General features: G+C 41.1%; 1 protein-coding gene and 1 pseudogene across 1 annotated transcript in view; one reads left to right on the forward strand and one right to left on the reverse strand.

Annotated features, from left to right (window-relative positions):
• The window catches only part of Mpp7 (MAGUK p55 scaffold protein 7), a 239,318-nt gene that overhangs the window by 140,307 nt on the left and 73,112 nt on the right, over positions 1-25,899 (reverse strand). The window lies entirely within an intron of this gene.
• On the forward strand, positions 25,264-25,556 carry LOC142848569 (small ubiquitin-related modifier 1-like; annotated as a pseudogene).

A 25,899-nucleotide genomic window follows, 5' to 3' on the forward strand; every position in this document is an offset into this window, starting at 1 on the left:
CTATGGAAAAATATAATTATACTTTTAAGTATTTGTGATAGTTCACATTAATTCTCTTTAAAACCTGGCACTCTGTATAAACTAGGTCTTCTTTACAATACAAAGACATTAAAACATCTCACCATTACTCCATCTATAAGACAGTACTCCCTCACCCTTCCTCCCTTCCTAACTCCCACAGAGATACATCCCCACACTCAACAATTGCCAGGATCAGCAGTCATGGAAGAGACTTAAAATGTAAAAGGATGAAAACAAAAGAGGTTTTTTTTTCCCTACTAATTTCAAGAGTTGTTTTAAAAAATGCCTATTCCTTGGAAAATGATTCCAGGGATAATTAAGTATAGTAAACCAACTTTGACCTAATTTATATGGTATAATCACTAGGAAGGTCACATAAGACAACACACCAGAAGCCCCTGGTGTGTGATAAGTTCATAATAAAGTCCTTAGGCAACTCAAATGAAACTTGCTGCTAATTATTATTGTTAACAAAAAATCAAAATAAGTCAATATTTGATTTTCATGTCTACATTTAAGCATTTCGTGTGATTTATCTAATCCTTATTTCCTTTGTGTTTAAATGAGCCTGGGGGGGGCAGGGTCATCACAAGAGAACCCACAGAGACAACTCACCTGGGCTCATAGACACTAAGGAGCCGGCATGGGACCGACCTAGGTCCTCTACATATGTGTGACAGTTGTATAGTTAGATCTACTTGTGGGACTCCTGGCAATGGCAACAGGGCCTGTCCCCAATGCTTTGGCAGGCTTTGGGGAATATATTCCTTATACTATGTTGCTTCACCCAGTCTTCATATGAAGGAAGGAGCTTAGTTCTACGTTAACTTGATATGCCATGCTTTGTTGACACCCATGGGAAGCCTGCCCTTTTCTAAACAGAAACAGAGGAACGGATTGGGGTGGGGCAGAGGGGGTGAGGGGGAAAATGGGAGGAGAGAAGAGAGGGGAAATTGAAGTTAGGATATAAAATAAATGAATAAATTCAATTTAAAAAGGCAAATGGTAAGTTGTACATGTAAAACGAGACATACAAACACATAAAAATGAACAGAAAACTGGTGAATCTAAGTGTCTTGGAGATTCTTTCATATTACTATAGCAGAATGCCACAGGCTGAATAATTAATGAACAAGGCAAGTTTACTTGGGCCCCAGCATGAAGGAGGGGCAGCTCAGGAGTACATCTGCACTATGTCCTCTCACGGTAGAAAGCAGAAGAGCGAGAGGTGACAGAACGCTGTTCACAACAAGCTCACTCCTGCAAAGAGGACATTAGCTCACTCATGAGGGAAGAACCGTACTGGGCTAGCCTCCTATCGAAGGCCTCACTTCCCTCAAACTGTCAGCCCTGGAACTTAACTCACAACACATGAAATCTGAGGAATACACTCAAATCATAGCAGGTTGTATCAGTGACAATTTCCCAGCTGCCAGACAAGATGATAGCACTGGAAGGAAACGGGTTACATACACATCTGTATCACTTCTGAAAACAACATGCGACTCTCTAGTGATCTCAAAATAAAAATAGCAATACAAAAAATACTAAGGTCAAATGGTTGTATTAAAATTTCAACAGAATTATGGGGCTCTGAGCCTAAGGCATTGTTATAAAATAACATTCTTTCCTTGATGCATCTTTCTCTAGAACAAAGCACCACTGTATCCCCATGGTTCAGAGTCAAACAGCTTCAGCAGGCATTCCAAGTTCACACTACAGCATGCCACTTTACACATGCAAAGTGATAATTCTATACAAGTATTGTTTATATTTTGTGAAACAAGCCATTTTATACTTCAAGTTTTAAAAAACATTTTCCTTCTAGCAAAGGCTCATAAATCTGAGTTTTCTGTTCCTCCAGCAATATATACTCCTTATTGATATGTCACCACCACAATCTGGCACTCCAGTGACAACCACAGTCCCTTCAGTTACCTGATCTGGCAGCCATGACCAATGCTAGACGAGCCAGGCTAATGTCAATCATAAATTAAAGGCATGATGGCAAAGCCAAGAGGCCAGAGGCGCACAGTCTCCAAGAAGGCAATGCAGGCTTTAGAAGTCACACAAAGTGGAGTTTCTGTCCTGACTTGGGACTAAAGATAAACCTATACTTGAGTCCCAGCAGTGAAAAATACTCGTAAAGTCCAACCAAATGTTCTCAAACAGAGAACGTTTCCAGAGGATATGTCTTTAATTTTTTTAACCCACTCGGTTTCTGAGAATAATCTGGCATAATAAAGTTTACTTTACATTTCATAATTATGCAAGTTCAACAAGTTATCCTAATAAACAATTAAAGCAGGCATGGATTGTGTACTCTAAAGCACAAAACCGATGGGGTCGCGGGCCCCTGGGCCTTACAGAGCAGCCAGCAAGGGACGTGTAAGGGAAAGGAGGGCCAGCTCCTGCCTAGGAGGAAGAAGAGACCAGGAAAGAGGTAACACCTGAGGTAGGTGTTTATGATTTGAATCCCCTCCTCCCAAAAGCACATGTTGGTAATTCACCAACATAATATGTTGGGAGGTAAAAATCAGATGTGACTGGGCCATGAAGACAGTGCCTGAAGAAATTAACATTATTATCATCTAAGTCAGTTCCTTACATGGTAGATGTGAATTCATTACAAAAAGCAAGTTCAGTCCTTCCTTTGCTTTCCTCTCCCTCCCTCCAACTAATGACACTGTGAAGTTGCCCCGTTAAGTCCCACACGGTTCGATCAGTGTTCAACTAGTTCTTCAGAACCATGAGATGATAAATGTCTTACTAATTAGTCCAGCACTGGTCGCACTTATCCACGATCCCAGAGCATTGTTTGAAAGCAGATAGTATATATAAATGTGTATCCTGATGCACCATTTCCTATATATACTTTGGAGCCTTGGGATGACTATTACATAAAATAAAGGCTACGTGGTGGAAAGACGCACCATAATATTATGACAGTGGATCCTAAAGTGAGGCTAAATAAATGATTAAGGGGCAGGTGGCTATGCAGTGTGAACACACTGGACAAAGGGCTAATTCACACTTCAGGTGGGATGCTGCAGAATTTCATCACACTACTCAGGAAGGTGCACAATTTAAAGCTTATGAGTTGTTTATTTCTGGAATTTTCCATTTAATATTCTCAGATTACAATTGATGGCAGATAATGAAAACTACAGAAAGAAAAGTCCTTGGAAACTACTATATTCTGTTTGGCAGCACAAAATGGGCTAAGTCTTTTTAAAGTAAATTCCTAAGAATCGAAGTTTACTGAGTCTTATATTCAGAGCACTGTGCTAGCTCCCCAAATTGAGAAGACACCACTCTATGCCTTCAGTATTCTTACGATCTTTGGTGCTAGATAAGACAGATTGATGACAGACAATTAGGTGGGCATGCCAAACATGAAACAGCCATAAATAAAAAAGTCTACTCTTTTCCTGAGACAATATATATCCAAAATATATCTTTTCATTAAACAAATACACAATTAAACTGAAAACTATATACATATATTGATATTAGTTCACAATATGGCAATAAGTTAAACATCAAATTCATTCTTTGCTATACAGATACAAGATGTCATACCTTTAATGACATCTAACTTATACTTAGAGTCATGAATTTTAATGAAGATAAATAAAATAATCACTAGGATGGCTCTCTCACTCTTTCTACCTTCACGTGTTTCACTGAACCAATATGTTTAAGGCAATGACTTCCGCACTTCTGGTGCCACTTTTAGAGTTAGAACAAACCATTTCCACTTCTGGGCAAACTGTCTGAGATCCAGCTTATTCTCATTAACTGTGAGGCAGTGCCACTGCAAACTGTATTCTGCTGACTGGATTTGTCCTTCTTACTTAGGTGTGTGTTTCATTATCTCCCCAACGGAATCATTTAAGTATTTTTTTAAAGTATCTTTAACATTTGCCTAAGATGGTGTTGAGCCCACAGACAATGAGCACCCACTGGCACACAGTGACATAGAGCCCCCAAGAGAGCATCCCAGGCCTGTCCATAAGGCTCACTAATAATCTCTTTGTGGGTGTGTAGCTAAAACTCAAAGTGGGTAACTGTCATTGGAGACTCCCACATGGGCTGTTGAGAAGCCCATGACAGAAGCAAAACTCAGCAAATGCAAACCACAGATCAAGGGCAGCCTCTTCCTGCTGCATGTCCTGCCAGCGCCCTCTACTGACAAAACTTATATTGAGAGTGGCAATAAGGAAAAGTACTTCAAGGTCACATCAATTTTCACAGAGAAGACGATGAAATCTGCAGCTGAGGCCGAGAGGAGAATGAAACGTTAACTGGTTCTTCTACAGACTGATCTAAGTGTGCGTGTCTCCTCTTTGAGGGAGGGGTGGCTTTCTACTGCTTCACACTGGGATACAATTAAAATTACTGATGAATGAAAATTGAGCCTTTATTAAATCAAGGCTTTATTTGAAAGACAAATCCTATTAAATCCAAGGCTTGGATTGATGATATTTTTGTCTATTTGTATTACATTTGTTTAACATGCTCAAGAGAGAGAAGGGAGAGAGGAGAGAAAAGAAGAGAGAGAGAGAGGAGAGAGAGAGAGAGAAAGACAAAGTTGGAGAGAGACAATCTGGGCAGTGGAGCTGACACAGGCCAGTCAGCTGATGGGTACAGGCAGAGACTGCCCGACTACTCAGACCCAAATTATAACACAGAAACTATACTAATTACAACACTGGCCAATAGAATAGCTTAGGCATATTTCTAGCTAACTTTTACATCTTAAATTAGCCCATTTCTATTAATCTGTGTATCATAGCCACGAGTTTTTGGGCTACTGGTAAGGATCTGGCTTGCAGACAGCATCTTTCTCTTTCCGCGGCTATGTAGCATCTCTCTGACTACTTTCTGTCTATATCTCTGTTTGGATTTCCTGCCTGGCTTTACTCTACTAAGCCACTGGCCAAAACAGCTGCTTCATTTTTTGGTTTTTCGAGACAGGGTTTCTCTGTAGCTTTGAAGCCAGTCCTGGAACTAGCTCTTGTAGACCAGGCTGGCCTCGAACTCACATAGATATACCTGACACTGCCTCGCAAGTGCTGGAATTAAAGGCGTGGACCACCACCGCCCATTTCAAAACAGCTTCTTTAATAACCAATGCTAATAAAACATATTCATAGCATACAAGCAATGTAGTTGCAGTGGCCCTGGGTTGTAGTAATAAGAGCAGCGGTGGGGCTGCGTCCCCAAAACCCCAGCCGCCTGCCCGGCTAGCTTTACCCCCAAAATAATTACACAGACACTGTATTCTTTTAATCACTGCTTGGCCCTTAGCTCTAGCCCTTACTGGCTAATTCTGATATCCCAATCAACCCATCTCTAACAATCTGTGAGCACCGGTCTTACCGGGAAGATTCTAGTTCAGAGCTTCATCGCGTGTGTCTGCCCAGGAGCCTGGAGCATGGCGTCTGCTCCGGAGAGAAGAGCTGTCGAGTCTGACCTCACTTCCTCTTCCTCCCAGCGTTCTGTTCTGTTTACTCCTCCCACCTATCTCCTAACCAATGAGAGCCACGCAGCTTCTTTTATTTTAACCAATGACCTTCCTCCATCACTGGGTGTTGCCTCCGCCTCTCTCAGCCTTTCAATATGGAAGAGGTACCTTTACTGCCAGCTCTGGGATAGTAAGGTAGGAGCAGCACTCAGCACCTCAACTCTAGGAAGGTGCATGCAACATAAACCCTTTTTATCTGAGTAAAAGCTAAATCTGCCATGTAGCGCATTGCTTGGCCTGCAAATGTCTCAGTGTATGGCAGCAGGAATCCACCATGCTTTCCCAGGCGGGGTGGTGAGCTGCAGGCATGCTCTCAGCTACTTTCCTCCTAACCCTGAACCGGCATACAAGCACCCAAACTGCAAGTATGTGGCTGGCCACGCAGGCTAGGCCCAAACATATGGGTGCCATCAGTAAGTGGAGGTTGCTCCTGTTTCCTGACTGCTCCGACACAAATAATCACACAGAAACTATATTAATTACAACAGTGTTCAGTCAATGATTCAGGCATATTTCTAGCTAGCTCTTACATCTTAAATTGACCCATTTTGATCAATCTATGTATAGACATGAGGCTGTGGCTTACTGGTAGGGATCCAGTATTTGTCTCCTTCGGCAGCTACATGGTGTCTCCTGACTCTGCGTTATCTATCTATCTATCTATCTATCTATCTATCTATCTATCTATCACTATCTCTGTTCGGATTTTTCGCCTGGCTTTGCTCCGCTAAGCTTTAGTCCAAAGAGCTTTATTCATCAAACACTAAAAGAAACACATATACAGGACACCCCATATCAGATGGTCATTCAGCACTGAACACATAAGTTGAAATCAGCTAAAGCATCAATGTTTAGAACAGTTGGACTGTGAAAGCAAACACATGTTTTACCATAATCCTACTCCCTTTGCATCAGACACAGGTGATTTGATCAGGGATTGGGGAAGGTAGGAAGACTGACCTAACTCATAAAATTCATAATTGTGATAAACGAGTGTTTCACAGAAGTTGCAACACACTCACCAAATGCCATCACCTTGGTTAATCAGATCTTTTAACATTTTAAGTTAATTAGCCACTAGACTATATCAGGAGACTTTTAAAAAAAGACATGGTGTCAGTATGTAGCCCAAGCTGGCCTCAAAACTCATAATTTGCCTGCCTGTCTCCATCTGCAGACTGCTGGGCTATGAGCGTGCGCCCACACAGACCTTGGGAGAACAGTAACGTGGACCAAGACTAGCATGACAGAGTAGAGGCAGAGAGAGGAGCAGCACCACAGAGGACACGATGGAAAAGGAAGGTCCAAGGACAGAGGGCTGCTCAGGTTTTGACATGATGAATTTAAAGTAGCTACCAGACAGCAGGCAGACACACAATGGACATAGACATCAGGAGAGTAACAGAGCAGGAGAAGCTAATGACAGCACTTGGGACATAAATGGCATCTAAATCCACAGTCCTGGTAACACTACTAGGAGTATGAGGCTGAAGGCACAAAGCAGTCCACTTTTCCAAGGTTGCATGATGCAAGTAGAGGAGGAACCTACAACCTCTCAGAGAGGAGGCCCAGGGTTGGAATCTCAAAACCAAGTCTAGGAAGAATCAACAATCCACCCTATAAACACAGGGACAAGAAGGTCTGAAAACTGGTCTCTGGATTTAACTCTGACATAGCAGACTGGAGGAAGGAGGCTAAAATCAGGAACCTGTGAGAGATAGTAAACCCAAACAGTCCTTAGAAGAAGACTGTTACTTCCAAGTGGATAGAGGGATTGTTTTTGAAAGATAAATAAGATTCAGGTCTACTAGCATAGTCCTATAATCTTAGTTTATACCAGTGTTCCACTCCCAGGAGCAGCAGGACACACCAGAGATTTAGGAGTGTATCTAGGATCTGGATGGCCTCCCGTTCCCCTCACATTTCAATGCAGTCCCTCAGCAACTCATGTTTAAGATCAGAATGCACTACAGAGTAAATGCAGGGCAAGAGACTGGTCTCAAAAAGGAAAGAAGGGTGGGGATATAGTGTGGTGGTAGAGCACTTGTCTACAACATGCAAGACCCCAGCTTCAATATCCAGTCACCTGTGAATGGTCGCATCAGCAGATGTGTGTACTAACAATAACAGAATGGTACAGCAGAAAAAAAAAATCTACCATCCTTTACACCCCAGTGAGTGAGAAGCACAGTCCCCTATAAAAGAGAAAGGAAAATTGGGTGGGCTGTCTGCATCTCTCTGTGCCCTCCAGAGGGTGACAGCATATGAGAGGGCAAATCTGGAGGAGACACTATGGTTATTCCTTTGTGTTTATGACAGTATTTTCAGTCTACTAGCCAACATGGTCATCTGCTGAGAGTAAGGTCAGCAGAGAATAACTATAGCTTTAAAAAGAAGGACAGAGTAGTCCAGAAGAAAGGAACAGACACAAAACTTATAAACTGATGTATATACATACATACATACACACACACAATTGGCAACATGGTCATGTAAAGTTTGCAGTCTCTTTGAGGAGAAAATTCATCTCCACTCCCTAATAACTGCAGTCCTAAGTAGACAGAGAGCCACCTGTAGAATCTATGTGGACTTGATAGTCATGTGAACCCAAGGAAGAGAAACTGGGGGCTGAGGCAACTACTTTCATTTTTACTATGTATATTACAAGACAGATATTATAATTTTAAAGCTGAAATTCTGAGCAGTAATCTGACATAGTTTTTCTTCAGAGCATAGCGCAGAGCTCCTTAGGAGCTCTATTCCAGCCACAGAGGACAGTACTTGCTCGACCCTGAAGCTATAACTACCTGACACCAGCTCTGTAACAGCTGTCACAGTCCCTTCTTTGGGCTCAAGATTACCAAAAAGACAAAGCAAGCCTTGTGACATACCGACACCTAAACTCCACTCCTGGGTGAAAGTACAGCAGTGTTCCACTCCCAGGAGCAGCAGGACACACCAGAGATTTCAGGAGTGTATCTAGGATCTGATTATTCTCCTATCCCCTTCACATTTCAGTATAGTCCTCATCTTGTGGTGACCCCAATCATAAAATTATTTCATTGCTACTTCATAACTGTAATCTTGCTACCGTTATGAATTATAATGTAAATATTTTTGGGGAGAGAGAGAGAGAGAGAGAGAGAGAAAGAGAGAGAGAGAGAGAGAGAGAGAGAGGGCTGACAGCCTAAAGTAAAATTTGTCTCCAGGTACACATGCATGTTAGGGGGGAAAACAATTTATATCAACCTAATCACAGAATGGTGATGGTGATGATAAATCATGAATGACAAAGAGGCATTGTAGGTGGGTAGGAACAGATGCACAAACTCATCTTTATTATTAAAATAATCTTCACCATTAAGGTGGAGCTGACAGTAGGGAATGGGAAGACAAGAACAGGTGAGTACATAAGAAGAAAACTTCCCAGCTACCAAGCTTATCTAACCAAGAGCCATTTTTCATCAAGATGACTATAAAGTCAGGACAAGCCACCTATTCCACATGAAAGCAACCCATAAGCAGAGCAGAAAGAAAAAACCCTGGTTTCCAAAGAAATTGCCAAGCAAAACACGCTAGCTGGGGCTTCACTAGACCATCTTGTGTGGAGGTGATTCATTTATGCTTACGTAGACCAAACGCCTGGATAAAAGTAATAACCAACATGCAGTGTACACAGGAGGCCTGAGCAAAGTGAGAAGCAGACATGAGAATAACAATTCAGCTAGCCTCAAGTCTGTACAGAGGGAGGGGACCACAAGAACCCAAGAGAAAGGTGTCTGGGTTCAAATGAGACAGGGATGCTTGGGAGGTATCTGGGGGCTGGGAGCAGGGAGCAGGGTGTATTTGGAGACAAAAACATGAAACAATATGATTCTGTAGAAATGAGCCTTCAGAATAAAGGGCTGTTGTAAACCAGCACTGTTTACTCCATTGGTAAGCTGTACATCTTGAACAAGTGGAGCAAAGACACAGCTTTATGAGATCTTTATGAGATCTATATAACATGCACTGACAGATTTACTTTAATTTTAAATCTTGATTTCTCCAGGCAGTGGTGGCACAGCCGAGTGGTGGTAGTGCACGCCCTTAATCCCAGCACTAGGGAGGCAGAGAGAGGCAGATCTCTGTGAGTTCAAGGCCAGCCTGGACTAAAGAGGTAGTTCCAGAACAGGCTCTAAAGCTACAGAGAAACCCTGCCTAAATAAATAAATAAAGCCATGATTTCAATAATTTTGAAACTAATAGAGGCTGGAAGTCTTAGTGCATTCCTGCAATCTACTGCTCGGGAAGTGGAGGCAGGATGAACAGGAGCTCAAGGCCAGTTTTGGCTACACTAGTCACTATCTCAAGAAACAAACAAAAAATGTGGGGGCTGGGAAGATAATTTGGCTGGTGATGACCTGAGTTTGAGCCCCAGAACCCACATTAAAAAATACAAACTAGCCGGTGGTGGTGCACGCCTTTAATCCCAGCACTCGGGAGGCAGAGACAGGCGGATCTCTGTGAGTTCGAGGCCAGCCTGGTCTACAAAGGGAGTTCCAAAACAGGCTCCAAAGTTACAGAGAAACCCTGTCTCGAAAAACAAAAAAACAAACAAAAAAATACAAACTGTGATGCTATACGCTTGAAATTTCAAGGTTTTAGAGGCCAGCCAAACCCATCAGCAAGCCCCAGGCCAGTGAGCCAGATGGTCCTTAAATAGGAAAACAGCCTACAGCACCTGAGGATTGGTGACACCTGAGAGTGAACTCTGGTCCCCAGGGCAAACATACTGAGCACAGAGACACAGAAACAGAGAATGTCTACAATCCCTTCTCATTTCCTCTCTATTGCTTTGTGTATGTGTATGTGTTGTGTGTGTGTGTGTGTGTGTGTGTGTGTGCGTGCGTGCGTGCGTGCGTGCGTGTGTGTGTGTGTGTGTGTGTGCATGCATGCTCATGCCTATGGCAGCCAGCAGTGGACATCAATCGTCTTTTTCAATCAGTCCGCACCTAGCTTTTTGAGACAGTCTCTCACTAAACTTGTAGTTCACTGGTTAGATAAAACAGCTAGCTAGAAAGTTAAAGGGGTCTGCTGTCTCCATCCCCCACCCCCTCGTACCAGGATTAGAGATTTGTGTCACCCTGCTATTGAGCTAAGGATCCAAAATCAGACCCTCATTCTTGCGTGGCAGGCAAATTACTGACTGAACTGTCTCCCTAACCCCTATAGCATTTGTTAAGAAAATAAATCTAGGCCATCGACAATATAAAAAGTGTCATTGTACATATCCCAGATGCTCTGAAAACCTGAGGGAAAAGACCACAAAGTGCAGACCACAATCTCATCATATAAATTATAAATTATTTAGAATGATTCATTTTCTACTGTTTTTCACTATATTTGTCAAACATAACTCACTGCTAACCAAAAGAATTTATTTAATGCTAAAACGTAGCACAGATTCTCAAAACAATGACAGACCTAAAAAGAAAACTGCTAAAAAATGCAGAAGCACGAGTGGAGGAGTATTCCAGCTGCAGGAAGTTGCTTCTGTAAAAATACAACATTCTGGACAAGACAGTAGTGGCTCCCTGGGGAAAAAATGGCTCAGAGTTTGCAGAAAGTGTCCCTGCAGTGAACAGTTCACTCCACTTGCAGATTCCAGATGCTCTACATTCCTGACATCAGGGTGGAAACATTTACTGGTAGTCTAGAGAAATTTAATGCCATCATTCTTGTCATATCCCTCATAGCTTCATTACCAGCTCGAGTCTGGGGAAGCTATAAAGACTATGCTAAATGAGAAAAAGGGAGTCCTCTGTGTTCAGCTGCCCTGAACACAAGAAGCAACCAAAACGTTTAGAAAGTATTCAGCAAAAGACTTGGCAACCAGGAACAACTATGGATTTGCTTTTTTTCAGTTTTGATATTTGCATTCTACCCAATATGAACAGGCAGTGAACCAAACTGTTTCACTATAACCTGGGGCTAATAACCAGTAAAGAACGCATATCAACGCCCAGAACAACACTGTTAAATTTTATGGTATTAATAAAATGGGACACCAAGTAAATTTTCCACTTTCTTAAAGGTAAAATAATCAGCACTATTTAGTGCCATTCCTAATGGGCCTCAATTTTTTTCATTTAAAGCACAGTTTATTTCCAAAAGGGCTTATAGGACTAAAATACTTGAATTCAACAGAAAGAGTGTCCTCGTTACACTATCCCTCAACTTCAAACAACGTTAAGGCATCTGGCACACTGAGATTTTTAAATATGCAGAACAACTTAAATAATCCCAATACTGTAGCTTTGTTAATAACAATAATAGGCAATTCATTCAATTACCTTGAAGTCTATAAAATCAGGGCGAGTTAACAGAAAGCAAGTGCATACAGTCACACAGAACATTCGTGTTTAGAAGCTATCTCTAGGCTTTAAGAGGTTCCTATGTGCAATTAACTTCAAGTCAGTAGCCTGTGGCTTGGTATAAAGTATGCCAATACCACCAAAACAAGCATGAAAGAACTTTGATGTTTTCTTGGCACTGTTCACACAAAAGATACAGGCATAGAAAAGTAAAACTGGCTTCTAAAACTTACAGACCAATATCCAACAGCCAACAGCCACCCTCTAATTATTTACATCATATCAAACCAGTGACTGAGCCAGCAAGGACAGAGTAGGGTGGATAGACAAGTGGTGGAGCTTTAAATGAAAATGTCCTTCACAGGACTTGAAAGCCTGGTCACCAATTAGCAGCACCATTTGGGGGATGTTTTGGAGGCCTGGTTTTATTGATAGAAGTATGTCACTAGAGACAGTCTTTCTGAGTCTAAACTCTCCAGACCATTTCCAGTTGCTCTCTCTGCTTCATGCTAGTGGTTGAAATGTGAGCTTCTTATTCCTGCAACCATGCCTGGCACTTGATAATATGATTCCCTGCCATGACGGACCCTTATCCCCCTCTAGCCATAAGCCCAAATAAACTGTCTTCCTCAAGTTGTTTGGTCATGATGTTTTATCATAGCATAGAAAGCAACTAACACACAACTAAAACATCACATTTGCTATTTATGGCACAATAGGACTTTTTAATCTTTTGGAAATTACTGTTAATTAAATGTTAACATATAATTAAACCAGATAAAGTAGAAAGTGGAGCTGTATCATGCATCTGTACTCTCAAGGCTTATTAATAAGTATCAAGCGCAAGAAAATCCCACAAGCACAGGGGATAGGACCATCTATAATGCTTCTCTCTTCAAGCATTGTCCTGGAATATCCTTCACTACATCCCCAAAAATCCTATTGCTGAGCTATGCACAAAGTGAAATCCTAAGATACTTCAAAAGGTATCAAGACCCATTGTCATCAGAGAGAAGATATTGTTGGCTAGTAAAAACTAAGGTGTTTCCATACATAGATTTAAAAAATAATCCCAGCTATAAACATGTTTTATTTGTGTTAAAAATAACAAATTAGTGATTTGTCCCTAAAAGCAGAGGAGTCGATGTTTCCCAACCTTTCCACCCATACCCAACTCTTCTCTAAACATGAAATTTTGCTTTCAAGAGAACCTGGTAATGGAAATTCTTTCTTCTCAGTCAAAAGAATGGCTGGCGAAGCTAAGGCTCCAAAGAGCTGAATAAGGAATAAGGTGTTGTTTCAACTCGGTTAGGCAGTGAGGATGCTTCCTGCAAAGGGCACCCAACTCTGGGGTTTTGCTTTCATGAAAACGGTCCATTAAGCTACATGCCTCCATATTAAAAGCAGCCATCTTACTGCATCCAAATCGTGCCATGAAAATTCAGTGTAAGAGACATTTTTGCCGTGCATGTGTGGTGGGGCCATTAACCCCACCACTCAGGAGGCAGTGTGAGTTTGAGGCCAGAGACCTGTCTCAAAGGGGAGGGGGCTGGGAATAATACAGTTCTCCCCAGCACTGATGTGAGCCTAGTCTTTCTAGTTCTAATTCCTTTAAATCCTTACGTTATCAAGAAACAATGCAAACATGCCAACTTTACACATTCTGAACTGTGCTATTTTTTTTTTACAAAGAAAAAGAAAATTTTACTTTGTTAAAGTTGTTGTTAAGGCTACAACAAAATAAAGCCTTGTTGTTTGCTGACCAGGTAAGCACTGTGTGTGAAAAACATGTACCTAAAACTCTATTATAAAAATAGTCTACCCAGATACCTCTTTTATTTGGTTTGGAAGCCATCTCAATGGCTAACTTAATTCACTTAGTGCTCTTTTGCTCTTTATTTGATCATTTGTATGTGATTTGTGCACATGTGTGTGTGTGTGTGTGTGCGCGCGCGCGCAGGTGGGTGTTTACCACGGTACATGTGCAGAGATCATAAGACAAATTTTGGTGTCCATCCTGGTCTTTCACCTTGTTTGAGACAAATTCTCCTGTTGTTTAAACTATGTAAGCCAGGTTACTTCACCCTCAGGCTTCTGGGGACTTATCTGCCTAGCACTCCCATCTACTCATAGAAGCACTGGGATTACAGATACTCACTACTGCTCCTAGCTTTACATGGGTTCTGGGGTTCAAATCCAAGTCCTCAGACATTCATAGCAACCACTTCACCAACTAAACCAACTCCCCAGCCCTTCTCTTCAAAAGGAACTTACAGCATTTTCTCCTAAGTAAGAAGATGATGAGGAGGCAAGAATGACCACTTTAAAGTTCATGCCTATGAAGAATCACATAGGAAAATAGATCAATTCCTGCTTCTTAGGGTATAGTCTGTTGAGTGGTCTCTCCTAGGGTTCACAAGCTGCTTTCACTGGGAATTTAACACTAGCAAAGAAAAGAGTAGAATCTTGTCTCCTACAGTCAAATCTGCAACAAGGGGAAGCAGAGTCAATTCATGTATGATGCATGCATGGATCGAAAAAATCAGTGAATCCAGGTAATTTGTGTAGTGTGTATTTATAATGATAAAAATTAGGATTAACAATAAAGGAAAGTTGTGATAGTAGTATCATTTTGTAGAAAGTTAGTCCTATCATTATTGCATAAGGTTATACAAAGCATGGGAGCCCACGGCTGCCCCAGCTGCGAACCAACTGATCAGCAGTCTATCCTGGGATCCTCTGGCTGATGGGGTAGCTGTGCCTTCCCTCAGGCTCCAAATACATTGCTTAATGAACCTGTGCACGTCATAAAAGAGGACACCGTTCCCAACAAGAGGAAGGTGGTCCTATGATCAAAGGCATATGAGTGATTAGTCTCCTTCCCAGAGTCAAACAAATCCCCACGCTGTGCAAGTGCTTGTCAACACTCCAGACAGCATCCATTCATGATGTTTAGTATCATGTATGCTTGGGAAATTAACACTTCTCACAATTACAGCTATACAGAATCACATATCCCACTGACTAAAACAGAGCAAAGACTTGGAATGAGTTCAGGGAAGCATCAAAATAGCAATTAGAAGAGTAATGCAGACATAGGTCCTCCAGATGCTCTTTTTCCCCATGACAACCAGCAAGCTGCTACATGCCTGGAAACCTTGCCCTGCTATGGAAGCAAACTGGAAACATGATGCAATCAAATGCAGTGTGCACCTCCTGAAAGTGCTAGAAGAAAACTGCCCCAAGCAGAGCCTGGATTTTCCACAGTGAAACTACCACTGAGGGGGAAAGTCATCACACGTGGGTTTGGGGTTGGTTTGGATCATTTTCATTTCTTTTTTTGTGTTTTATTTTTGACAAGGTCTCACTATATAACCCTTTCTGGTCCAGCTCATATTTTTGAGACAGGATCTTGCTATGTAGCCCAGGTTGGCCTCGATATCATGCTCTTCCGGCCTCAGTTTCCCAAGTGCTAGGACTTCAGTGTGCTCTAATATATCTGACCAATCCTTGAGGACTAGTTTGTTTTAAATGAACAGTAACACAGTGTCTTAGGATTTCCATTGCTGTGACAAGATACCATGACTACAGTACTTATAAAGGAAAACATTTTATTGTGGCTGGCTTATAGTTCATGGGAGGAAGCATGGCATTCTGTGGACAGACATGGTGCTACCTAGTGAGGTAGCTTGATGGAGGAGTTACTTTCATTTAATAAAGAAACTGCCTTGGCCCATTTGATAGGCCAACCCTTAGGTGGGTGGAGTAAACAGAACAGAATGCTGGGAGGAAGAGGAAGTGAGCTCGGACTCGATAGCTCTGCTCTCTGAGGCAGAAGCAATGAAGCTCCGACCCAGGATGGACGTAGGCTAGAATCTTCCCGGTAAGCGCACCTTGGGGTGCTTCACACATTATTAGAAATGGGCTAGTCCAGGTACGAGAGTTAGCCGAGAAGAAGCTAGATATAATGGGCCAAGCAGTGTTTAAAAGAATACAATTTGTGTGTTGTTATTTCGGGGCATAAGCTACCCAGGCAGCCAGGAGCCGGGCTGTGGGAAGAGGCCTGCAGCTCCCTTCAACAGTAGCTGAAAGTTCTACATCTTGATCTGCAGGCAACAGGAAGTAAACTATTCCACACTGGGTGTAGCTTGAGCATATATGAGACCTCAAAGCCTACCCCCATAGTGAGGTACTTCCTGCAACAAGGCCACACCTACTCCAACAGGGCAACACTTCCGAATAACTCCTTAGAAGTTAAGCATTCAAACACATGACCATATGCATTCAAACCATCACACACAGTATTTTCATGACATTGGTAGAACAAACAACATCTACTTTTCATGATTTGAAATGGCCACTTTTAGCATTGAAGTTCACAATGTGTCCAATATCCTCAATAAATTCAACCTACCACATTAAGGATTAAAAAATCATAATTTTAGTGATGGAAACAAATTTAATAAGATTTCTTAACTAGACTCACGTTGATATATAACCTAAATATTAGCTAAACAGTACTCCTCCAAGAGGGCATTCACTGCTGAAAGAAAACAACACTGGCAATAAAGGAGATCAGAAATAGTTCAAAATAGTATAAAAAAGAAGGCAGATAATAACACCATAAATGGTGGGAAAATGACAATAAAAGACTTCAGATGTTACATGAACTTAGATGGCAAAACAGCAGGGTTAGGGGTGAAATGGTGTCAGATAGCAATGACTGCAAAAAGAGGTAGATGGGGAGGCGTGTAAGGCTAAACTAAGCAAGTTTCCCTGCTGCCTTACTTAAGAAATTTCAGCAACTACCCCCTCCACCTGTCTCCAGCACTACTGACAAAAACACTGACTCTCAGCCGGACAGTGGTGGTGCACACCTTTAATTCCAGCACTCGAGAGGAGGAGGCAAGCAGATCTCTGTGAGTTCGAGGCCAGTTTGGTCTACAAGAGCTAGTTCCAGGACAGGCTCCAAAGCTACAGAGAAACCCTGTCTTGAGAAAACAAAAACAAACAACAACAACAACAAAAATTGACTCTCTGAACAGCTTCGTATTTTTGAACAACAAAATATTTTTCAATTAAGGTACATCCCAGTTTCATTTCTTTTGCTTTGATAAAATACCCTGACAAAGAGCAACTCAGGGGAGAAAGAGTTCATTGTAGTTCACAGTCCCTCACAGCAGAGAAGTCAAGGCAGGAACCTGAAGCATCTGGTCGCATCCACATTCAAGAGAGGAGAAACAAGTGCAATTTCTCTATTCGGCAGTTCAGAGCCCAAACCCAGGAAATGGTACCACAAACAATGGGAAGGTCTTCCTGCTTTAATTCACATCATGACAATCCTACAAGCCCCATGGACATGCCCACAAGTCACCTACCTGATGAAGATAATTGTCCATTAAGAATCGGATCCTATCAACATGTAGAAGAATGAAAATAGATCCATATCTATCGCAATGCACAAAACTCAAGTCCAAATGGATCAAAGACTCAGCATAAAATCAGCCACACTGAACTCCATAGAAGAGAGAGTGGAAAGTGTACCTGAACTCATTTGACACAGGAGACCACTTCCTAAATAGAACCCCAGTAGCACAGACACTAAGAGAAATAACTAATAAATGGGACCTCCTAAAACTAAGAGGCTTCTATAAAGCAAAAGGCACAGTCAACAAGACAACATGACAGCCTACAGAATGGGAAAAAAAAATCTCCATCAAGACAAATCTCCACATCAGACAAAGGGCTAATCTCCAAATGCTCAACATCCTTGAGCAATGAAATGCAAATCAAAACAACTGTGAGATTCTATCTTATACCTCTCATAATGACCAAGATCAAGAACACTGATGACAACTTATGCTGGAGAGGATGTGGGGTAAAATCTGCATTGCTGGTGGGAGTGCAAACTGAAACAGCCTCTTTGGAAATCAGTATGGTGATTTTTCAGAAAATTAGGAAACAACCTACCTCAAGACCCAACAATACCACTTTTGGATATATACCCAAAGGATGCTCAACCATACCACAAGCACATGTGTTCAACTATTAAAAGCAGCATTATTTGTCATACTCAGAATCTTGAAATAACCTAAATGTCCCTCAACCAAAGAATAGGTAAGGAAAATGTGGTACCTTTATACAATGGAGTACTACACAAAGGGGGAAAAAATGTCATCTTGAAATATGTGAGCAAATGGATGGATCTAGAAAACATCTTATTGAGTTAAGCAACCTAAATTCAGAAAGGCAAATATCAGATGTATTCACTCATAAGTGGCTTTAGATATCAAGCAAAGAAAAACCAGCCTACAATTCACAGTCCCAGACAACCTAGACAGCAAAGAGGACCCTAAGAGAGACATACATGAATATAATGTACATGGGAAGTAGAAAAAGACAAGATCTTCAGAGTAAATTGGGAGCATGGAGACCATGGGAGAGGAGAGAAGGGGAAGGGAGAGGAAGGAAAGGGAGCAAAGAAAAATATATAACTCAATAAAAATTAAAAAAAGTTCAGGAGTTAACAAAATTCTACCACATTGCACAGGACTACTTAGACAAATCATAAACAACACAGTAAAGTGTGCAGGTAGCATGTTTCCCAGAACCCCGTCTCCCAAGGGGTATAGCTAAGAAGTGAGCATTTCCAAGGTCTCCAGTTTCCTACTGGACGTTGGTGTTACTAGCTCTTTTAAAACTGTGCTTATAAAGGTTTTACATTCATTTCTATACAAATATATTTTATATTATATGTTTAAACAAATAATATTTGATGAAATTACAAAATTAAAACTAACATTCAGCCAAGGCATGATTCTATAAGATTCTTTTAAACCACGCTCTATTACAGAAATAAAAATCGTAAGATAAACTCTAGCTGAAGATCGGCATATTCCACAGCTAGAGAGTTCTCACACTGCAATCCACATACCCTATATCTGAATGAGTAACTGAATGAATGGTGGGATCACTCTCCTGAGGAAGGAATTTACAGATGTGCAAAGGGTAAAGCCTAAAACTATCAACTTACTAATGTAGAGATAAAAATATCAGCAAATGTTTACATTAGCTGACTACAATCACAATTGACCTACACAGAAATATTTGTATAGCCTTATGGGTCTTTAGACATGGGTAAGTAAATACATATCCATGTCTCTGCTCTGTCAGACATCTGCTGAGAGGGTCTAAAGTCACTGTGGTGGTTAGAAAGAAAATGACTCCCAAAGGGAGTGGCACTATTAAAAAGTATGGTCTTGTTGAAGTATTCCTTGTTGGGGGAAGTGTGTCACTCTAGAGATGGGCTCAAGCCATACCCAATGTCTTAGTTCACTTCTTGTTACCTGCAAGTCAAGATGAAGGAATCACAGCTCTTTCTCCATACTATGTCATGCCACCATGTTGCACTATGATAATAATGGGCTAAACCTCTGAAAATATAAGCCACCCCAATTAAATGCTTTTCCTTTATAAAGAATTACTATGGTCATGGTATTTCTTCACAGCAATTGAAACCCTAATTAAGACAGAAGTTGGTACCAGGGACTCAGGTATTGCTGTGATAGGTTTGATCGTGTTTTTGTTTGAAGGAATTCAGACTTTGGGTTAGGAATGCAGTGGAATGCTTTTAAGTGCTCTTAATGAGCCGTATCAGTAGGGGCATGGAAGACAGTGGTGCTGAGAGTGGTTGGAACTGTGGGAAGATGGCTCAAGAGGTTTCAGAGAAGAAGAATTTTAATATGTTGCCTAGAGGTAATTCCTGTGATATTTTGGTAAAGAATGTGGCTGTTTTATGCCCTTGTCTGAAGAGTCTGGCTGAGGATTGAGGATGAAATTGAAAGATCTGTGAGTTCAAGGCCAGTATTGTTGACAGAGAAAGTTTCAATACAACCAATCTTAGGCAGCGAAAGAAACTATCGAAAATAGGAAGGTAGCAAAGATGAAATTGGACAAGGGGCCCATGTTCCAGCCCCAATTATCAGCAGAACTTGGCAGCTTTGGCCGTGTGTTTCTGGAGTGAAGGACAGAAGAAAGGAGGTATGGAATCTCCCTCCACGACTAAGGAAAGCCACTAAGGTAAGGCATGTGTCAGAGCCTAGAGAGGTGATTGTGTGAAGCTGTGAAGCTGAAACATAGATTGCCTTGGAAAACCCAAGATGTTAGAAATGCCAGAGTCAAGAGATACCTGCTGAGGAAAACTTCTCTCAGGGAGTCCAACTAGTCCAAGAGAAAGAAGTGTGTTGCAGCTAACAAAGATGAAAGGAATTGGAGATCTGAACAGTACTTTGACATCAGACATGGAGATGCGGAGTTTGGAGCTTTCCCAGCTGGTTTTCAGTACTGAGTTGGTCCAGTATTTCCTCCCTATGCTCCCTCTTCACTATATTCTGAAATTGTCACGTATATACTGCACCATTATTCTGGAAGCATGTGATCTCCTTTCTGACTTTGATTTTACAGAGGATGACAATTAGAGATTGCATGGATCTCAAAAGAGACTTAGAACTTTAGACTTTTATATAAATTTGAGACTCTTATATGAGACTGTGGAGACTTTTGAGGTTGAACTAAATGTATTTTTGCATTATGATATGGCTACAAGTCTTTGGGGGCCAGGTCATGGAATACGGTGGTTTGAAGGGAAATGACCCCAAAGGGAATGGAACTATTAGGAGGTATGGCTTTGTTGGATGGAGAGTGTCACTATGGAGGCAGGCTTTGAGGTCTTGTATGTGTTCAAATCACTCCCAGTGTCTCACACCACTTCCTGTTGTCTGCAAGTCAAGATGAATGAATATCAGCTCCTTCTCCAGCACAATGTCTGCCTGCACAACACAATGTTACACCATGACAATAATGGACAAAATCTCAGGGAATGTAAGCCACCCCAATTAAATGTTTTTCCTTTATAAGAATTGTCGTGTTCATGTTGTCACTTCACAGCAATTGAAATCCTAACCAAAACAACTGCCCAAGTTTCCATTTCTAATCCTATTCTCCCCCCAGAAAAAAAAAACTAGGCTCCTTGGAGACATGGCTACTTGAGGAATAGGGCAGATGAGCTGATGCCCTTTGGCTGTCAGAGTAGGAAAGTACTAGACAAGCCCACACTGACAGAGGCTTTCAAAGGAACTGACAGAAAGAACTTCCAATGGGCAAAGCTGGCCTAACTGGGGTAACAACATAAAACAGTGCTGGATTATAACCCTAAAGTCAATACCAACAATGAACAAGTGAATGAATGGGGAGGAAAGGACAAGAATCCAGGAAACTTACATAGTTGTTTCACCCTAGAGGGGGAGGTGAGCAACTGATAGACAGAGGAATGTCAGCATCAGCAGCTCACAGTAAGACCCTTTCCCATGATTTCATAGGTGCTTACTTCAGTTACTGACTAACCAAAGCACATAACTTCCATCCCTTTGTGAGAAAAACACAAGAAAAATTCAAACTCAGGGAACCTTACAATATGCTGACTAGCATCCCTCAAAGTCACTAAGGATGGCAGTCAAACCTAGAGAAGCCTAACAAGTCACAAACTTGTGTAGCTGCTCTAAATGACAGCCTGGAACCAAAGGGAGAGGGGCCATGAGGTGGGAACTAAGGAAACAGGAGTGGATTTTGGTTGGAGTCAGTGTATATGTATCAGTTCATCAATCAAAAGGAGTTTGGCACATAATTGAATGCAGAAGGCTAAGAACAGGAGAAGCTGGGTGTGTGCTACAGTGCAACCTTCTACACAACCTTTGTAATTCTAAACTTATAATAAAAATTGGATTATTAAAATTTTAAGATGAAATCAACAGTTCGTTATAATCCAGAAAGAGAACCAAGAATATGCATGGTACTCATATATGGTAAAGGAAAAACAACAAACTTATGTGGAAAGAATAGAATATAGGGTCATTAATTCTAAGATGGTTGACAATCTATGTGAGAAAAGAAGGTTAGCTCTCTGCCTCACTCTGCATTCAAACTGCAGTCAGATTAAAATTTCATGTGTAAAAACCAATCTTTAAATTTATTAAAAGAAATCTTAGAAAATATACATGGTCTAGGGCAAGGGGAGACATACTTAAGTTGAAGGGGGAAAAGCAATAACCAAGATGTGCTTACCTGATTTTCAACTCTCTAAATGAATTGGGACTATTTGAGGGGGAAGTTTAAAAATAAATGGCACAAAGAATTAATATATAAAATACAGGATAAGAAATTCTGCAAGTCAATTAGAACACTGTAAGACAGCACAATGGTTGAAAACAGGTTTGAATAGACATGTCCCAGACAGGAAAGTATATTAAACAATGGAAATATGTTTCACAGAAGGAATAGCCCACCTTTAACACTTTGTACCCCATCAGATGGCAGCAACTACAAAGATTAATAGCACTGAACACTGGCAAGAATGGCTGGAATCTCTAATGCACTCCATACATGACTAACTGGCTTAACAAGTCTGCAAATTAATTTCATAACATTATTATATGTATGCATCTTTCCTGCCCAAATATTTACAACAGGGGCAAAAATCAGCACTTTGCGTCATGCATGCACCTTACAGCACTGTGGATCATGACATTGTAAGTCACATGAAGGAGCATGAGTCTACAGACAATGCAGGTATGTCGGCAGATATGTGAATAAACATGCATGACACACTGTATACATTCATATACTCCCTGCAAACAGCATTTGCTCTACATGGTTACAGAACAGGGCTGGGGATGTAGCTCAGAGGCAGAGTACCTGCCTAGTATGCACAGGATTCTAGTCCCAAGCACTGCAAGAGGAAAGAAACAGAATAATACAATCTGTGGCATATAATAAAATCTGTGAGGTTTTGACTGTTTGTTTTAATAAGAGTCAAACATATGTTTTTCTTGTACCACTGATCAAACCCTGGGCCTTACACATGCTAACCATGCGCTCTACAACTGAGGTCCATCTGAACTATAAGAAACACTGAGTACACACACACAGCTCACGAAGAATACTTACCAAGTTGAGAAAAGAAGCGAGACTGAGGAGACGAGAATCTTTTCATGTTGTACTTACAAAATGCATTTTCTTTTCTTCATTAAATAAGCAGAAAGAGGAAGATAGATGAATGCTAAGATTGTTTCATTAAAAAGCATTTGTGGAGGCTGAGGAAATAGGTCAGAGAGTAAAAGTGCTTTCTGTGTAAGCACAAAAACCTGAGTTTGAATTCCTAGCACCCACATAAAAAGCCAGATGTGGTTCATGTGTGTGTGTGTGTGTGTGGTGCATACATGTGAGTGCATGAATGTGGAAAGGAGACAAGAGGATGAATAAGGCTTGCTTGCTGGCTCCCCACAGCCTAGCCCCGTGTTTGGTGAGAGACCCTACTCAAAGGAACAGGACACCGAGGCAGCCTACATCTTTCTCTGGCCTCCGTTGTGCATAAGTGCACACACCAAAACACACATCTGGAAACCACAAATACACATGGCATTTTCCCAAGTGACTATAACAAGTACAGACACTAAAGTCAGATGCCTTTCTTCTGTGATTGGGCCCATGGCCATTTGTAAAACTCTAACTTGATTCTCTTGGAGACTCAATGGCAAGATAATATCAACAATGTTGCTAAGCAATATGACATGAGTATTTCAACTACACCAGTACAGGAGATCTACCCAGGAACAGTAAACATACAGTGCACACAGCCCATTGTGGCATCTGTGCATGCACTGACCTGGGAACAGTCATGTCTTCTACACCTAACTCAAATCTTCAGGCACACGGGTTCAAAAGCACGAGAAAGCAGGTGTCACAGCCAGGACATTTGTGCTCTAAGTGACACAGCTGTGTGGAAAAGCTCTTTATAAATTCCATACTGTCTATGCTATTTTCTGTGAATGACAGCGCTCAGTTATAAACGCTTATTCGCACCAGCCTGTGAGCTAAACCTCATTAGCAATACTTTGCTATCAATTAAGGTAACACAATCTTGGTGAATAATGAAGCATAAAATATACTGCACAACCGCAATGCATTGATGGCTAGAAAAATTTTAGCTATAATTACCCTGTCACCACAAAAAGTTCAATTATTCATCTTACATAGTTCAACAAAACACAGAACTAAATAAAAACTAAAAAGAAAATATTTAAAGGAGTTGACTTGCAAATTAACATCCTGAGGGATTAAAAAAAGAAACTAGTTTAACAGAATTTAACAAAAAGTAAAATTTCCAACAAAAAATAGTCCACAGTCTAAGTCACTAGGAGGAGAAATGGCTGCAGACGGACAGAGACAAGCCAGACTGCTCTTGCAGAGTGAAAACAATGACATCTGGCAGAACAGCAACTGGACAGAGTAAATGTGGTGCCCATGACTGGAATGGGTGGGGTGGAAATGTCCCTGAGATCAGGACTCCACGACCTCAGTGGCATACGGGACACTGTTTTCAGCTACGTTATGTTGCCACTTCTTTAAAGGAGTCTTAAAACTTCAAGGCACAGCTGGGCATGGTGTCGTTCACAATGCTCATTGACCTCGTGAGGCTGAGGCAGGAAGACTGTGAGTTTAAAGGCTATTCTAGGATACACAAAGAAAAACCCTGTCTCAAACAAATCAAAACAAACCCATAGTAAATGTTTGCACAACCTATTTCCCACCCGCATCATTCTTTTTTTGTGTTGAAAATTAAATCCAGTGCTCACGCACATTAAAACATACACTCTAGTGATTTCAGCCCTAGCCCCTCCCCCTTATTTTGAACAGTTCTAAAACACACCCAGAAATCCATATTCGAGCAGTGCTAATAGCAAGAAAGCTACCTGCTAAACCGGGCCAGAAAGGAGATGTTCTTATATATGTGATGTGTTTTATGTCTAAGAAATATTCATAAATACAAATAATATTCTATAGGCCACTAAATTTTGCAATTGATGGGACTTATTGAGTAGTCAGATGTCATTGTTTTTAACATTTACTTATTTATTGTGAGTGAGGGTCAGTAGGTGTGCATGGACAGAGTGTGAAGGTCAAAGGGAAACTTTCAGAAGTAGATCTCCTTCTATCATGTGGACCTCAGGGAGTGAACTCAGGTCATCTGGCTTGGCAGCAAGTGCCTTTACCCAGTGAGTCATAGCAACAGCCCACTGTTCAGTTTTCATATAACTTCTTACTGATGTCTAGGGACTTCCAGATGTGTTTTATCTCTGGTGATAGAGTAAGAGAATAAAAGCAGGCAAGCCATAGCAGAAGTCACTGCAGCTGTGGTGTTGTGCTGTGGGAAGAGACAGGTTTGTAAACCTCAAAGTGAGGTTCTGCCTGCCAGAGGCCCCTGTGGTACCTCGGAGACCCCTTGATGAAGCCACCATCACCATGTCTGAAAAAGAGGTAAAACCTTCAACTGAAAAATTAGGGGATAAGAAGAAAGGAGAATACATTAAACTCAAAGTTATTGGACAGGATAGTAGTGAGATACATTTCAATATGAAAATGACAACACATCTCACTGTCAAAGACAGGGAGCTCCAGTAAATTCACTCATCTTTCTCTTTGATTGTCAGAGAATTGCTGATAATCATACTCCAAAAGAACTGGGAATGGAGGAGGAAGAAGATGGGACAGAAGCTTATCAGGAGCAAACGGAGGTTATTTCAGGGTTTAGATAATTCTTTTCTTTTCCCCCTTTTCCCTCAATCCTTTTTTATTTTTAAAAACAGTTCTTTTGTAATGTGGTATTCAAAATGAAAACTAAATACTGGCACTCCATCTCTTTAGAAAATCTGGTAATCTGAAAAATCTGATAATCTGAACTCTAAGCGTTCAATATTCACTATTGGTTGTTTTTACTGTGTTGATTTTTGGTGATTAGACCTCAGCTCCCTTAATATTGCCCTTCTTATTTTAAAAAATTCCATATGTGCAGAGAGAGGCCACCCATTTCAAGACTGTGCATTTTCAGATTTGTGATGATAAAAAAGATAGACCAATGGGAGCTTTCCTGTGACTTTC

The sequence above is a fragment of the Microtus pennsylvanicus genome, chromosome 4 (assembly GCF_037038515.1).
Source record: "Microtus pennsylvanicus isolate mMicPen1 chromosome 4, mMicPen1.hap1, whole genome shotgun sequence".
Taxonomy (NCBI): domain Eukaryota; kingdom Metazoa; phylum Chordata; class Mammalia; order Rodentia; family Cricetidae; genus Microtus; species Microtus pennsylvanicus.